Source organism: Parus major, chromosome 4 (genome assembly GCF_001522545.3).
Source record: "Parus major isolate Abel chromosome 4, Parus_major1.1, whole genome shotgun sequence".
NCBI lineage: Eukaryota > Metazoa > Chordata > Aves > Passeriformes > Paridae > Parus > Parus major.
In genome coordinates, this window is record NC_031771.1 from 53,255,480 (window position 1) to 53,272,690 (window position 17,211).

Sequence of the window (17,211 nt, forward strand, 5' to 3'; positions counted from 1 at the left end):
ACTATTGCAGTGCAGTGAATTGAGCCACTGTAGTTAGTAAGGGCTTCATGAACAAGCCCATATTACAGTGTCAAAACACAAATAAAAAACTAATTAACTAAATAATGAAGGGAAAACAAAAACAGTTCCTAATGTCTGGGGAATTAAATGTCTTATAGCTGAAACAGCAGCCTTAAATAAATATTTCTTAGTTTTTATTAGCACAGGTTGATTTATTTTAATGCACATATAGCTTAAAATCAATTATAATTTATATTGGATTTTGTGGCTATAATTTATATTTTCTGCCTTATGTGTCACTCACTCATTAGGTTCCTAAATAGCAGAGAACACACTTAGTCAGTTGGCATTTTCCAGTGTTTTAACTGCCTGCTGTGATATAATTATTGTGACATTTTGGGATGTTTTTAACATCCTGAATTAAATATTCTGACATCCCACAGAGCACTTCATGAAAACAGTCAAATTGTATTCAAGTCATTAGGAGTCTACAGTTGTCCTTTAATATTAAAATTATTTTTGACACAAAAAAGCAGATAAAATTAAAGTGCTTAACAGCTTATATCTTATGTCAGTTTTCATCTTTAAAATTTTAAAATGTTATTAGCATATAATGAGCAACTATGGAGCTCAAAATATCACATTAATTTGTATTTTATTTTCCTTTTTTTAAAGTAACTATCAAATAATATTGCATAAGAAATCCTATCTACAAAGCTTAATTTTTGGAGAATTTTCACAGCATAATACCACACAATTATTTTAAAGAATAAAATAAATAATTTCTTCTGATTTCTCTTTCACAATAGCTGTGAAATACTGTACATCTTCAAAAATTATTTTACTTGCCACAAAATAGGTCATGACAGAACATAAAATGCTTTGATTTTCAGACTTAATTTCTACAAACATTAACTATTTAATGAGTTAAACATTGAGAATCGCATATGTAAAATAAAATGTCGTGAATTAGTTTCTAACAATGGGCAAAAATCCTTAAGAATACAATAAATTTACATAACAAACAGCCATTACCCTATCTTGGCTTTTTCAGCCCTGTTTTGCAAATAGTTTAGAAGCTTCCCTATGCGCTAGGGCAGCATAGGAAAGGTTTTGGGAAACACAGAGCTAAAAAGGTCAGCTTGACACAGCTCTCCACTCCAGCCCCTCTGTCTCCCAACACTGCTACAAAAATGTGGAATCTCACCTGGGATAACTGGGAGGTCAGAGAGACTAAGGGAGGGGGGTAGTCCAGCTTACACCCAGTCCCTAACCTCTCCTATTGCTGTCTTCTGCACAGCACTGAATTAAATTACACTACAGTCACACTGGAAAACCAGGCATAAGCTGCCACTTAACTTGCATGTGAGAGAATGGCTCTAAAGACACAAATTGCACGAGTCAGTGTTTAAATATATACCTAATGTTTCCTTTACACTTACCACTGATACTCCAAAAACTCAAATGAAATCCTCAATTCATATTCTCACATTTTAAGAACAAAATAATTCCTTGTTTTTATCTTAACTGCAAATTTAGCTAGTGCATGACATTAACCATTAAAATTTCAAAAGATTGTGTCCATATTCCTGATACAGTTTTAAAGGAAATGCATCTCTGTAACACTGAAGTAATATTCCACAAGTTTTAAATGTAATTATGTATGTTTTTACTAAAAACATATTGGGCTACTGAGTGACCTAGGTCCATGCAAGATGCATGGAAAGACTTTATAGTTTGTGTGGGAAGACAGTAATCAGTAGAGAACCAGAACAGAAACTAGAAGTGAGGAAGCAACTGTAAACAGCACTATACTTCGTTTGCATCAATTTGATAGCAAGAATATAGGAAGGGAAGTTCTTTCTATTTCTTAGGCAGAATACAGAAAAAATTCTCCTAAATCAAGTCAATTATCTGATATAAGTGATGAAGATGGCAGTATTACTGAGCACAGCGTGTGCAAAATTAATGTCCATTGTAGCTTTAGTGAGAACCTGGAGAGAGAGATAATAGAGATACAACCAGGGAACAAATTTGCAGCAAGGATATTACTTTTATGTATACAATTGCCAGTCTCTTCTGAGTTACCGCTTTACTTAGGTGAGTACTTATTTACTATATATCTTTCTGATGATTCCTATTGACTTGAGTGTGCCTAATGTACTTACTACAATAAAATTCACTGAAACAATCACAATTATATGATCAAAATCTTCAATAACCCAGCTGGCATTTAATGTTGACACACTGTCCACACATAAGGCTTCTATGAAGACCTGAGTCTTTTTCTGATCAAATCATATCTTCACTTTTTATATGTCTTTATAACCATTTCAATGAGTTAATTACAATTCCAAGCATCCAAGCAGATGTGGGGTTTAAAATACATAAGATTTGCACCAGTAGGATATCTGAGCAAATATTCTGTTAGCTTAAATGAAACTTGCAAAGATATGGAACCAAGAAATTAGAGATGAATAATAACATAGTTAAAATTAAGCCTACAAAACCTGTGTTTGCATTTATAGCCAGGAGCAGACCCCCACTGGTCTTATTTTAGTCTATTATTGAACCACTTTCCAATATGTTGTAAGACCATGAAATTCAATGAGACCAAGTTCAAGGTCCTGCACCTGGGTCAGTGCAATCCCAAGAACAAATACATGCTGGCAGGAGAATGGATTGAGAGCAGCCTGAGGAAGAAGACTTGGGGATGTTGGCTGATAAGAAGCTCAATGTAACCCAGCAACGTCCACCCACAGCCCAGAAAGGCAATAGCATCCTGGGCTGCATCAAAAGCTGCATAGCCAGTGGAGCAAAAGTGCTCTTAAATGCCAGATGCAAAACTCTGAAAATATTGTCTAAAAGTTGTATGGGATTTTTTTTTTTATTGCAGGCATATCTACTAACTATATTTTTGTGTTTATATGTTGAAAAACATCATCTCCTCACTTTGTTAGAAAATAAGTGTCCATTTAACAAAAAAACCTCATTGCTCTAGTCATTGAATTTGTTACTTATTCTCAGATAGTATGGAGTTACTCTCACTCTACATATTTCTTCCAGGTATATCAAAGTCCTGCGTAAAAAGATGCTCATGTTTCAACACCATCAGCAAGGCATGGCTATTAATAAAATGGATCATTATCTTTACTGAAGGAATATTGTATTACATTAGCATTTTAGTTCAAAGATTACTGTTCTCAAGCATGTTTCCCAGTCATTGCCACCTACTATGCTCCACATCACAGAACTGGTTTAGAGTCCAAAATCTGCATTCCTTTCAGATAAAACTAAGGTAGAAGGTACGTACCAGAAGCATGTGTAATAGTATACACTTCTGGCCAGACATCTAGGCCAGGGGACAGACTACTGCAAATCCAAAGAAAACTTAAAAAAATATATAAATAACAGGAACATAAGAAACAATCATCAGTACAAAACTCTACAGGTTCAATGAAGAAAGCCTCTTGCTGATCCCTTCTGTCCAGGAAAATGCTATAGGAGTTTTGAAGTGTGCAAATCATTTAAACCCAAAAGTTTAAATGAAATTATAAAAACTATGGTGAATGAAACAGATGGCAGGAAGTTTCTCTTTTCTTACGAGGTAGGTATATAATAATTTAGTGGAACATCAAGTGCTCCCTTGCCAATGTTTCACCTTCTAACTCTATAGGTTTCCCAAAATATCTAGTGATAAGCCACCCTTGAGACTTATGCTTCCAGGTTATCTCTGACAAATCCTTCTTGACAATGCATCTTCACCTCTTAAATAAAAAACTCAACAAGGTGATCCAGACTCCACTCTTGGTTCCATCTCCAGGGATTTAAACCTCTCTCCCTCAAAAAATATCAGGTGATAAGTCGAAAAATCTAGGGGAGAATGCGCCCTCTCTCAATACTACCAACACTGTGACATCATGAAGAAAGGAATATGTCTTAAATTGGATCAGAAAGGGAAAGCATTTAACTTACTGATTCAGACATTTCTCTTAAAGACAGGAATACTCAATAACAGTCTGCAGGTTGTTGTAGCTGCCATTACAGAAAGTGATTCCAAGCACTGATTTAGAAAACATTATAACTGCATTTTCTCATGGACCTAATCCTGTAGTAATTATTAGGTATGCTCTGAGAATACCTCCCAGATGAAGCTGCTTAGAGGATTTGGTAGAGAAATGGTTCCCAGCTTGCTGCCAGACTAAGGCAGAACATAGGAAAACTCCAAGCAGGACACACACAAAAACAAGTGTCTAGACACGTATATACATTAAAAGGAAAAGAAGCAAAGAAAGCACATCTTACATCTGTGCATCTAGAATGAAACAGCTACTGAGTAAGGTCTTTTGGGATCACACTTTAGGCTTCATAAGCCCATTATTTGAGCTACTATCCAATTCCTCTGATTTTGAGGTCTAGTAGTACTCTCTCTCCAAAAGGAATAGCAGTATTTTGGAAAAATAGAGATGAACAGAAGGAAGCATATATACTGCATGCTGTATAACACATCAGGCTTTACTAAGGCAGCTTGAGCACTGGAAGCCAGTCAGTGAACTCACCCCGAGTGCCAGGCAGCTGTGCTTATTGACCATTTCCAGCCCCTGAGCACAGTCCTTTCAGAGTGGCTCAGATAGCACTGTGCTCTCTGCGGTCAGCAGGCATAGCATGAAACCAGTGCAGGAAAGAACTTTTGGTATGCACTTAAGTTCATAATTAGGAAAGTGGGTAAGTGGATGCTTGAAGTTAATCACCTACTTAAGTGCTTTCCTGAATTAGAGCCATACACTGGCATAACTGATAACTATATCTTTACGTAGACTCCATTTTATAATTCTACATAGAAGTATGGAAAGAAAGTATTCAGGTTAAAGGAAGTGAAATGAAGCTAAGTAAATTCTATTCATTCTAATTTTGTTAGCTTTTTTCAATGCTGTGACACCAGTTTGAACTTTATATAGAAATCAGTTTGTAATTTGAGATTGATATGTTTCTAAGCAATAGCCTATTTATACAAAACCATTTCATTTCCCTTTTTCTTTTCCTTCATATAACAATTTGTACTATTTCTTACCTCTATTGCTAAACAGATATGGTTCTTAGGTTTGCAGTAATTCCAGCCATAATTGTACAGTGTATATGTTTCCTGTCCTCACCCCAGTGAGAAGTTTTCTCAGTAAATATTTACAAGGACATAATTTCAGTGCAGTTTAATTAAAATGTTAATTTTTAAAGAACTGTAAATACATTCAGTTGGTATTATTAAACCATACTTTTAAAAATCACAATAAATAAATAAGAAAATATAAGCCAGAATTAGTATAATCCTATTTCTCATTGTAAACAACTGGACACTTATTTCTGAAAATGGTTGCTCAGCATGGAACATTTTATGTTTGCTGAATTCATACAAAAACACTTCTACACCTTTGTGTTTACTAAACATTCTCCAAAATGTCATAAAAAGTGGAAATTACACTGTTAGCAGTTTTTAAAAACTCCCAGGTTTCCATAAATGTAGTTTGTTCTGCTCATACTGAGATGATGTGGTTACAACAGTTACAGCACCAGCAAAGGCACCTATAAATCCATAGTTTGATCTTTACTCTCTAAAAATTGTTCAGGTTGTTAAGTACTCACTGTATTTCCTTCCAGGGGTAGGGAACTATCCCTGTGCCTGTGATATTTAAAGTTTATTATCAAATTTTCTCCAGAAAAAAGAGATACCATACATAGCCTCAGTCTTGCATGGTTTAAAGAAAGCTTTACTCAATTATCACCTTGGAAAAAGTGAAAAAAATGGTTAAAGGATGACAAAAGATAATTATCTTCAGACATGGAGCTTGATAATGAAATAACAACACAAAGATATTTATTTTTTACTTGCAGTCGAGTAAGACACCTAATCCCAAACGATAAATTAGGATAGAATTATTGGAAGAGCAAACACTTGTCCACATAAACATCCTGGGAGGACCAAGACTTTAATTTATACTAAAAAAACAACCCAAGTTCAGCTAGAAGCTTGACATTATCTCAGTTTTCCCTTTTCTTAAAGATAAAGCTACCAAAAAATATGTCAGATTTATAATCCCATAAAAGAAGAACAAACAATATCTGTAACAAGTGTAAATTCAGAAATACTGAGACACATTTTAAAAATAATCTGAGAACATATCTATCCCATACCTGCTAAGTCCCTAGAGGATAGAACCCTTCCTTGAAGTTAATTTTTCTTACTCAGAAATTCCCCAGACTAAATAGAGTCTGTACAAATGCCTCAACAAAGAAAAAAAAAAATCTTTCTATTCCCTCTAAGGCTTGACTATTTCAGTATTAATACTACTGCAACTCAGCCCTAACTCACAAATTTATTTCCTATAGAAACTCACTATGTTCTCTTCCTCAGACTCTTTCTCAGCCTCCTAAAAAGGCAAGAATTTTTCTCATCAAGGAGTAAAGGAATCACTTATTGTACTAATCCTATTACTTCACACCGACACCTTCTCCCAGGTAAACATAGTTTACTGTCCCCAGGGGAACTTCCCCCTTCTGCCTATGGACTTCACCTGAGCAGAGTGCAACACTCAGAGCAGTAGAGAGAAGTAGTTGTTCTTCCTGTACCCAGTCACAGATCTATTAACAAAGCATAACATAGAGTAAGCTATGTACAAAAAGTTCAATTGACTATCATAATGGGCCTGGTTGTAGCTCTAAGCGTGGGTAATCAGGTTAGATAAAAATAGCCTTTGTCTTCTATTTTCTAATCTGAAATGAGTCTCCTTTAGAAGAAAGGAAAGAAAATGAAACAGATGTTGATTATAGCTGTGTTATTTTCACCTGGGGTAATTTTTTTTCAAGTGGCTGGTATGGGGCTAAGTTCTGAATACATTGGTTGCTGGCTCAGGTGAAACCACCACAAGCCCTAATTTAGGGAGTGATGAGCTTGTGTTTTGCATTTCTCAGCTCTTGTACTGGGTAATTTTTGAATATATTTTCCTTTGCTCTGATTCTTTTAAAGATGACATATCACAGGGCTTTGTTGTATTCTGTTTTGGGTTTTCTTCATTGTTTTGTTGTTTGTTGGGATTTTTTTTTTAATAATAAAGCTGCTGATACTGCCTAAAAGCCCACAGTATGTGCTAGAGATAGGAGCATTAGTTATGTTAGAGGAAAGTGAGCAGATCTTCAAACAACCTCTCCATAAACTCCAGAGTCCTCACTCCTCCTCACCGAAAGATGCAAGAGGACTACCAGATCACTTAATATTTTGAGGAAAGATGATTTCTAAGTCATCACTTCTTAAGCAAGCTATACCATTAAAATTAAAAGAAAGCTCTCTAAAATGGAACTTCAAGAAGCTTATGGAGCTTAAAGGTTTGTATACCTTGCACCAAGAGGATTTCCTTACAACATCTTTCTCTAACTCCTCTTGCCTATCAAAAAAAGCTGTGTTTCTTCTCAATAGGAGTAGGAAAAACTGTCATAATACCCTTTATTTGCATACTTTTGCTGCACTGGTAAGATCCCACTCATCCATGTGTAATTTTTGTCATATTTATACAAGGGAATGTGAAGAAAGAAAAATGCATAAGAATATGGTTCAATATTCCTTTCTTTTGACTTTAATTTTCATCCTGAGCTTCGCTTGTATGACAAGGAATTGCTACTGGGTTTAATATGTGTACATAAGGATATTTATGTATATATATATGTGTGTGTGTGTGTGTGACTTCTGAGAGAGAAAAATCCATTGCAGGTGATATGGATTCTTCATGGAATTGAACTGTTCTTCACCTTTAAGGTGTTTTTGTTGCTTTCAAGAATACAAACTGGTATTTTAAGGAAGCATACTGGTTCAGAAGGATTTGTTTTACATGCATTTCTCTGCTCCATGGCATATTATTCCTTGGCTGAATACGTCTGTAACTAAGAGGAACTATCTTTCCAGATGATCAAAAGGGTGACCATTTTCCCATGTCTACAATCTCCACCACTGTTTAAGTTTCTATCTTTAGATAAATCTACTACCTCATTTTCTCTGTTCTAGTCAGAGCACAAATGTGTTTCCCACAGTAAATTCTAGCTGTGGATGATATAGCCAATTCCCATGTTGGATAGAACAGCTGAACATCATATACTGAATGAAGCAGCACTGAGAAGTGTAAAAGAGAAAAGCAAAATCAAAAAATTGAATAGGTGCATGGCCTGTTTGGTGACCAGCTGTATCTCCATGAAAGGTCTTATCATGAGGGCCAATCTGAGTTCATGTTTCTGCTTTATTTGTTTCTCCAGCTTACTTTATTTCATGCCTTTCCCTCGGCTTTTGTCCTCCACTATGGATATGTTTATCATCTCATCCTAGACATACTTTTTGTATTATCTATTACATAAGTAACAGTGGCATTATTTTATAAGTAAGCTCCACGGTTTCACTTCTAGTGAAACAAATAAAACATATCCCAAATAATATATGCCATAAAGAATGGTGATAGAAGTTATGTAATAATATGGAACACTTAATAATGAACTCTCTTCATATGGAGACATCCTTGGCTGACATTGATTTGTCACATGCTGGGTAAGACTGTTTATGACAACTTTGATCAGAAGTACTCAAATTTATGAAACAATCAGGCCACAGATGGCAGTTAATCTAATCTTTGACTAAATTAATTGGTTTCATAATTGGGTACACATGGAGCTCTTTAAAAATCACAGTCCTCTTAGATATCTTTAACAAGAGAAAGTATGGCTGTTCTAACCAAATGCTTTGTGAAGCTGAAAATAACCAAGAGTGTTGGCCCAGGGAAAACAACGCAAACCTCAGAATGCTGTGATTTTATTTAGTTATGCAAAGATAAAAAGCAGTAAAATGAGAATTGGCATGTTTGGTTAAATTTAAGAAACATTTTGTAACTGCACAGAGGTAGGAAATTTGTTACAGTTATCCTTTCTCTGGGCACACAATTCGAGATCAAAATTGGTTTGGATTTTAAAAGTTTATGTAATTTCTACAATGAGTTTTCTGTTAAATCTCTTCCAGTTTCATAGACCTGTAGATACAGTAATGAAAGACTAGAGCCCATTTAAATTATCAACAACAAATGGTGTTTTCTTAAGACATTCTGAGCACTTTGACTCTCCAGTCTGATGGAGTATCTCACTAGAATCTATATTAAGGTAGAAACACCTGAATGATAAATGTTGAGGAAAAGCTGATTGTGAGAATGCATAAAAGGCTAAGAATATGAGAAATAATCTAAATAGGAAAGGCTTATTACAAGGGTATGAAAATGAAACCTTGTCAACCAAATCTGATGAAGTAATGGAATAGCCTTGGCTTGCAAAAATATTTGTGCAATATTTAAGTGTTTAATTTTTAATTTTTTAAATTTTTAACAGCAAAGCACTACGGTTGAGATAGAGTTTCTACCTTAAAGAACAAAACATTGTCAGCTCTAACACTAGCATTACAAATTCTGTTGTTTCTTTAAGCCTGAGACTCTAGAACAAGAAGACAGGAGCCCCTTGGCTTTCCTTTGAAAGCAACTGTAAACATTATAGTCAAGAAAAGGTTGAAAACATACCTTGATTCAGCCCTAAGCAGAAAGACAAGAAAAAATGCAAAATGGAATGCAATCGAATAGAGAGAATGGATGGAGAAGTAGATCTGAATCACTGTGGCACTGGGCCCAAACTTGAAGGAGAGGGATCCCAACACTGCTTTGAAGAGCTGCACACCAGCTTCTCAGCCAACTAGTTCTGCACTGTGGGGAGGTATTGCCAGGGAATATAGATATCTAGCTGTGAAAACATCCTTCATGGCAAATGGTGAGAAATTAAACACTTAAATTTTGAACAAGAGGAGGAAAAGGAAGAAACCCTCAAAATGTTTGGATTTTATTTGAAATTGCCTTGCCCAAGATAGGGAAGGAAAGGATTACTTCTCTTTGCATCTCAATCCATGAATACTTGAAATGAAAAAGGCTTTTCCAAAGATGACCAAATTATAAGAAAGGACAACAGAAATATCACACCTTTTCTTATGATCTGCAGTAGATCATCCCTGCTGTCCACTTTTCTCAGCAGGAATCCAATGAAGAACTGTTCAATTTGTCATAGTCAGCATACTGTGACTTCATTTTTTTTATTAGCTCAGGGGATTACTTAATGTAGTCCTAGAAAGGAATACTTACCATGAATCTATACTAGTTCTGTTGCTTTGTTTGAATTAGCCTAATACAAAAACAGTCTTTAAAATTAATGTGAAAATGGTAAATGTAAGAAAATAATAAATTTGGGAAAAAAAACCTACTTGAGAAATAACATGAAAAAAAATCCATATTTGATTTTAAAATCTCAATATGAAAAAAGGGAAAATAAGATAGCACCTTGGTTATGTTGAATTAACTGCCTTTAAAAAATAGAAATGTTATTTTCAGTACATTGGCAGCACTACTGAGATTGATTATAATCATGTGAAAAGATACTTATTGAGAACCAACATACAAAAATCAAAATATTTCAAGAATGTGGATATGTGAAGAAATCTAAGGTCACAGCAAACAAACCCCCACAGGACTGATCTAGCTACTGAAAGAAAGAGTTGCATTTCAATAATAACCAGGTCCTTTTGTTTCAACTTATTTTGGGTTTGAGAAATCATGTTACTCTCCCTATTTTGCTAAAAGGATAGTGAATTTCATACACAATATTCCTTCTTCTCTTTTACTTCTTTTCAATTCAAGAAGTTTACATTGAGAATGAAGATACAGAATTAATAAGAAGAGGGAAAGGGGAGGTCAGTGGGGGATTCAGAACACACCCTAAACCACATGCAATTCAGCTAAAAGGAAGTTTATACATAAAATTGATAAGATGAAGCCTAAAGATGTAATAAAAACAGTTGTTCTAAATCAATTCATAAATAGTTCTACTTCAAGAGGCAATAATTGTGCAAGTGATCTTATAGGAAATAAACTGCCTTACCTAAGTGACTACCACTTGCAGTGGATGTTGGTTATAAAATGTCAGCCTATTCTGGAAACTACAGCTGGAAAGAGATGCAAAGGACTCCAAAATACGAATTTCTGCAGTAAAACCAAAAACCTGCTACATGCATACACCTTCCTCATCACTGACTCACACTCCTGGGGAGATGGTAGAGACCTAGGAGGTGATACCCTATGTTCTTCTTCCTTGGCAATGGCTCTCACGGAACAGCCAGCTTGAGAATGTGTTGCTTATGTAATCCTTCATTTATATTGCAATCCTTCAGGGAGAAGGAACCATCTCCTGTGATGTTCCACACATGCTGTATCTTGTCACATGTTCTATTGGTTCAACTTTCATACAGGGAAACATACCCTGTGCGACATTCCATACAAGGAAGGGTAGGTTTTAGGAAAAACACTTCTTTCTTGGCTTAAATAATAATTAAGCAATGGAAGTCTGAAATGGAAGTAGCAGTCCTTATCTTACTTAGCTTTAGCAAGTTTTTAGCTACTGTAATTATAAAAGTCATTCATGAAGATATAAACAGTTTTTTGTCTTTTCAATTATAACACAAGTTTGGGTTACTAGTGCATTCTCTGATGGCTAGCTCAGTATTTCATGTCCATCTCCAATATTAAGCTGCAATTAGTGATCTATTCTCTCTGGATTTAATAGCAGTATATTTTCAGCTGCAGAGTTGCTCTGGTGATGGCATACTTAAATTACTTGGCCACATGGGAAACTTTAGAGAGAGTGAGTGACATTACCTCGCTGTGTGGAACATAGGATAACGGTTTAAATGGAAGGAAAAACAGCCATATTTGATAGATGGTACTATAGAGACATCACTTAGGAGTATATATAGGATTTTACCTTCCCTCCAAATTTAATTTTAATAGTCAAATAATGACATGTTAAAACAGCAGTCTAATCTACAGTAGAGTAATTTGTTATTTTCTGGCATTTCAAGCTGATTGCTTTCACTAACATACCTTTTTCTGCCAGACTAGTACTGAAAAAAGATCATCCTCATAAGAACACTTTGAGAATAATAAATATTTTAAATTAGAACTGAACAAAATTTTCTCTTCTGCTTGTTTTTTATAATATAACACCATGGAGTCTTTCATATAGTTGCATATTAGTATTTTATTTCACCTTACAAGCCTGTGTTGTTTAAAGTCCCACTTTTTTCAACCATACTGAAACATAGCTCTGCTTTGAGGAACGTTTCTGTAAAGTAACATGATTTTACTATGATCAAGCATGCTTAGTTCACCATAAAAGTTGTGTGATTGTTTTTCTAGCTCTAAGAGTTTGTCTAAATACAATGCAGCCTCCATACATGTGTTCTCTTGTGTAGCAGAACATGCATGTGATGGCCCTTTGGCCCCAGTACCACCAGATCCTTAGTCTTAAACAGTAACAATAAACAAGGACCTGAAAATACCCTATGAAAATTTCTGTGTATATTCTAAAATGGTATATAATGGAGAACTCTATTCATGTGTTAGTTACCCATGTAAAACCAACTGCATCTATTTTATAAACATTTACTGAAGAGTTTCATTATAATGCTAGCTTGTTACAAACAAGGCTGGTTTGATGTATGTAAGTGACATCTCTATTTAGCTAAACTAGCTGATATAAGTAGACAGGACATGAAGAATATTTGTGTTCTTGAAAGCCTGCTTGCTTTTCACTAAGCTAATTAGATGATGTGATAAGAGTGCATCCGCTCAGATACAAACTTTGTTTCACCTAGTTAGATGCTCACAGATTTAAGAGCATTACTGCTAGAACACAAGAATCATATTCCCATTTTTTACCTTCCTATACAAAGGACAAAGATGCTTGTAAAAAATGGTCATCTGCCTGAAATAATCATATTTCATGTACTTAGAATTAGGTCAATAACAGGAACAGAAATACAGGCAGCGGAATCAGCTAATGCCAATGAGAATCACAAAAGCAGACCCTGTAATTAGGAGACAGCAGTATTTTTAATTGTATATTCTACTGAAATACACAGACATTGAACACTAAAACACTGAGATGTACCTGATATGTGTGGCGTGATTTTGGGAGTTTTCCTGTGCAGGGCCAGGAGCTGGACTTAATGATCCATATGGATCCTTTCCTACTCACAATATTCTACATATCCTGAAATTGCAGGTGTAAACAGATAATTTCTTTCTCCATCTGTAAGTTATTTGATATTAAATTATAGTCTATTCACCCATCACCATTTTTAAACTATTTTGGATTGTATATGAGCATAGAGATATAAAATATGTAAACCTGGAATACTTAGTACTTCTTCTTGGTGATCCAAAAGCCAATAAGGAGAGCTGAAATTGCCTGACATTTCTCCCCTGTTAAAAAGCTCATTCTGCCACTCGTGCGTGAAATGGAAATTTTTCCAGTTGTTCCTATTAGAGTTTGTTCTTTCATTTTCTCTTCATTTCCCTTCATTTTCATTTAGAACTTATGACAATTCAAATAAATGTTTGGAGCTTAACTTTGAAGACTCATAGGACCCCTAACCCAAATATCAGCAATAATTAGATTATGAATATATTTTTGTGTCTCTTTGCAGTGATTGAGGTTGTCATGAAAATTCAAAGTCTAAACTACTGATTAGGAATGATCTTTTTACCTGGGCTGTACTGCTTGCCACAGATATGGAAGTGATAGGTAATTGGCTGGCCCCTCTCTCACAGCATTCTTGCTGTACTGCACTGTAACTGCTGACCCAGCTGCCTCTGCTGAAGGAAAAAGAATGATCATGTCAGTGTTTATGGTGAAATATCCTCTAGTGTCATTATTTCCACCCTTCTATTTTCTGTTGAACTATATCTTTCAAGTATCAATTATTATCTGCAATATTCATTCATGTATCACACAACTCATCATTTAACCCTTTCTGTTTTACCAAGACACTGACAATTTCAAGGTTTCCAAATTGCATTCATGTGAGAGAGGAGCTCGCCACTGATTGCATCTGCAAAAGGCTAGCTACAAGGTTTTGACAGTACAAGTTAGACTGTTTTAATTACACTTCATCATTGCCCCCAGTTTCCATAAAGCAGTACTTATATGACAAAGAGCCATGCAAAGCTGTCTGTACAGGAGTGAATTTCACCTTTAGGGACTAATTATAAAGAGGTTTTGGTGATGAAAAATTTTGCAATGTTTAAATAAGACAGTTAAATTTCCTGATGTGTTAAAAAAATTAATTCAAAAATTAATTCAAAATGTCAGATTTTGATGGGGTTGTGGTATCAAACTGTAAGCATCGCTGTTTTAATTACTCTTTATCCCCAAATTAATATGAGATGAAACATACAGGAAGAACAGCAGTAATAATTCTTGTAGCTTCAAAAAAAATTGTACTGGACTTCGTCTCCGGAGCCATTTGGAGTTATATTTCTAAGTAACTAGCACTCTGATCCCATAAAAATTAGCTAAGGCAGGCAGCTAAAATTAACCAAATTGAAACTACCCCTCACTGCTTCAGCTTCTGCCCTCAATCAGCCTTGGAGTTTTGATCCAACGCTTGTTCAGAAAACTGGAAATGTTTCTATAAAATCAAGCGCAAATCCACATAAGAAGTAATCTCTTAGTTGGAAAGTCATTTGCATAGAGAAGAAAAACCAATACCATTAATGTAAAAATAGTATCCCTGAAAGTTTGAAGCAGGATCTTTGGCATACCTGGTTCAGTTTTGTTTGGAAAAATAAAACATCTCCAGAGGAGGGAGTGGTGCAAAACTAGTCTCTATAGCATATCTGATTTCTAAGCTGTATTTTCAGAAGGACTAAGAGTTCAAAACCTAGGCAATTATAAAAATTCAGTTGGAAGTGCTTTCTCCTTTTCACCTCCTTCTCTTTGAAATCTGCCCACCAAGGTTTTTAGTTTTGTTACTCTCCATTCATGCCTGGAGAAGTGTCTCAAACAGCAGAAACCTTGAAACTGCAAAAAAACTATGTTAATTTCACAAAACGAGAGGGGGGGGGGGTGTAGCTCCTTCCCTATTCTTTATTTAATCATAGAAACCTCAAAATAAAACTCTTCAGATGTGGCACGTTTGTGTCCCTATGAGACTGATTCACATCACAGAAGCTCAGGGATTCAGTTAAACACCATTCATTTAAAATTCTTCTGTGTTGAATTCATTAAGCTCAATTAGCTGTTTTACAGAAGTGACAAAGTTTATTTTATGAAATTTCTTTACAAAAATATTATGTGATCTGCCATCTGTTCCCAAAGTTTTATTTGTTCCAATGGAAGCAAAACTGAACTTCAGGGACCTCTACAAGCAATCCCTGAATGTGTCCTTCACCCATAAAAAAAGAGCATCTTTATGATGTTCAGATGGAAATATCCATCAGGTAACATTTGCAGTAGAAGCCAATTCATGACAGATTTGTTTTTAACCAGTCTTATGACAAAACAAAAACAAAAAAAAAAAATACAGGAAGGGTACTATTAGTTTGAAACTGATGCATTATCCAGCTAAGATTACATTTTAGTTTGTGTGGGTTTTGTCTTCTGTGAGTTGCCTTGGGTTTTGGCATTTCTTTGAGGTAAGAGCGAAAATTTTTGTTGCTGTTTGGAAGGCCAGTATGAGACCCAAGGTACTTGCAACAGACCTGAGGTGAAGAAGGAGACTGGTAAGTTGCTGCTTATTTATTGCTGGCTGTCAAGATGAAAAGTTACAGGAAGCAACAGGTTGCCTTCACATCTGCACCTCCAGTCTTGCCATTCTCCTGAAAGGCTGCGCTAAAAGGTGGTAAGGGCTCCACTCCTACACAGCCTTGCTTCTGACAGTCTACACAGATATGTAGAGGGATGAAAGAGTGGGGAATAACTTCCCCTTTGTTGTTCAAACTTGAAGCTCTTCTGCAGTTTTGACACAGTATTGCTGCTGCTACTCTAGAACGAGGAAATTTGATATAGTGATTTGGCTCTTTCCAGCTTTGCATTTTCAGCCGATAAAGGGGAGTAAGGGGATGCACTGGCACCTTGTCTTTTCTATGGCCTTATTAAATCCTGTTTTCTACTGCAACCTCCAATTAAGCACAGAAAATATAATTTCTTGCTGAAGTGACACTGCTTACAAAGACTGGTATAAGAAGGAGAGCATGGGGAAGGAGGAGGCACTCAAAGACACACCAGGATCTGAGAAAACTGCTGATCTTGATTCTTCTGTCCAGGGAATTAAATACTGCTAATTGCTCTCTTGCAAGACATGGGTAGCGATTGTCACATTAGACTGGTGCGGAGGGATATGTGTCTTGTGCTGGAGGCACAACACGAGGGTGACTGTGCAGAGCAGCACAACTGCCCGTCCAAGTGGTTGTCAAATGCTCCAAGTAATCCAATCTGACGTTTGTGTGTTAACTTTCTTGCAGTTACCTTAATCTGACTTCAGTTTATAGGTTGATAGTAAGCCTTCTCAGGCGTGCTCCCAGATACTGAACTGATTTGGCTCCTAGCTTTCACTCTAGTCTTTACCAAAGGGGTGGCGGAAGATAACGCTGTGTGACGCCAGTCCCCAGCAAACCTCCCTGTCCGGCTCTGTATGACCAATACCCCCATAAAAACTGGACTGAAAACAAAGCTGTTGAAAACAGACTGGTTAACCGGGCAGCAGTTCAGAAAACTTTGAAAATCTCCCTACGGAGTGAATCTGGCGAGCTGGCTCGGAAAGCACAGCTCTATGTGACAGCCGCGTGGGTGCGGTGGTGGCAGGGGCGGAAGGGGAGCGAGCTGGCGGCAGCCCGGGGGCAGACGTGGGCGTGGGGGGCTGGAAGAGGCGGCGGGGCACCTGAGCCAGGAGCCCTGCTCCAAGCAGCGCCCAGGACAAACCATACGATGCAGACGAGATCCGCACCGGTTTTTGAGGTGTTCTAAGCCCGGCACTGTGAGGCGTGGGGCGCTGGCAGGCCGGCTGTGCTGCCCACCCAGGGAGAACTTCGGGGGCGGCGCCGCTCCCCTCCCTAACGAACTACAGCTCCCGGCGTGCCTTGCTGCTGCTTTCCCTGGCCGGGCCCGAGCAGGTGGCGCGCTGCCCTGTGGGAGCTGTAGGCAGGGGGAAATAGATGGGGAGCGGGGCACTGGTGGGCAGGGAAGGGTTGTGGGTTCTCGGCCCGGTTCTCGGCTCGGCCCGCGGTCTGTGAAGGAGAACCGGGACCCGGGCAGGGCGGGCGG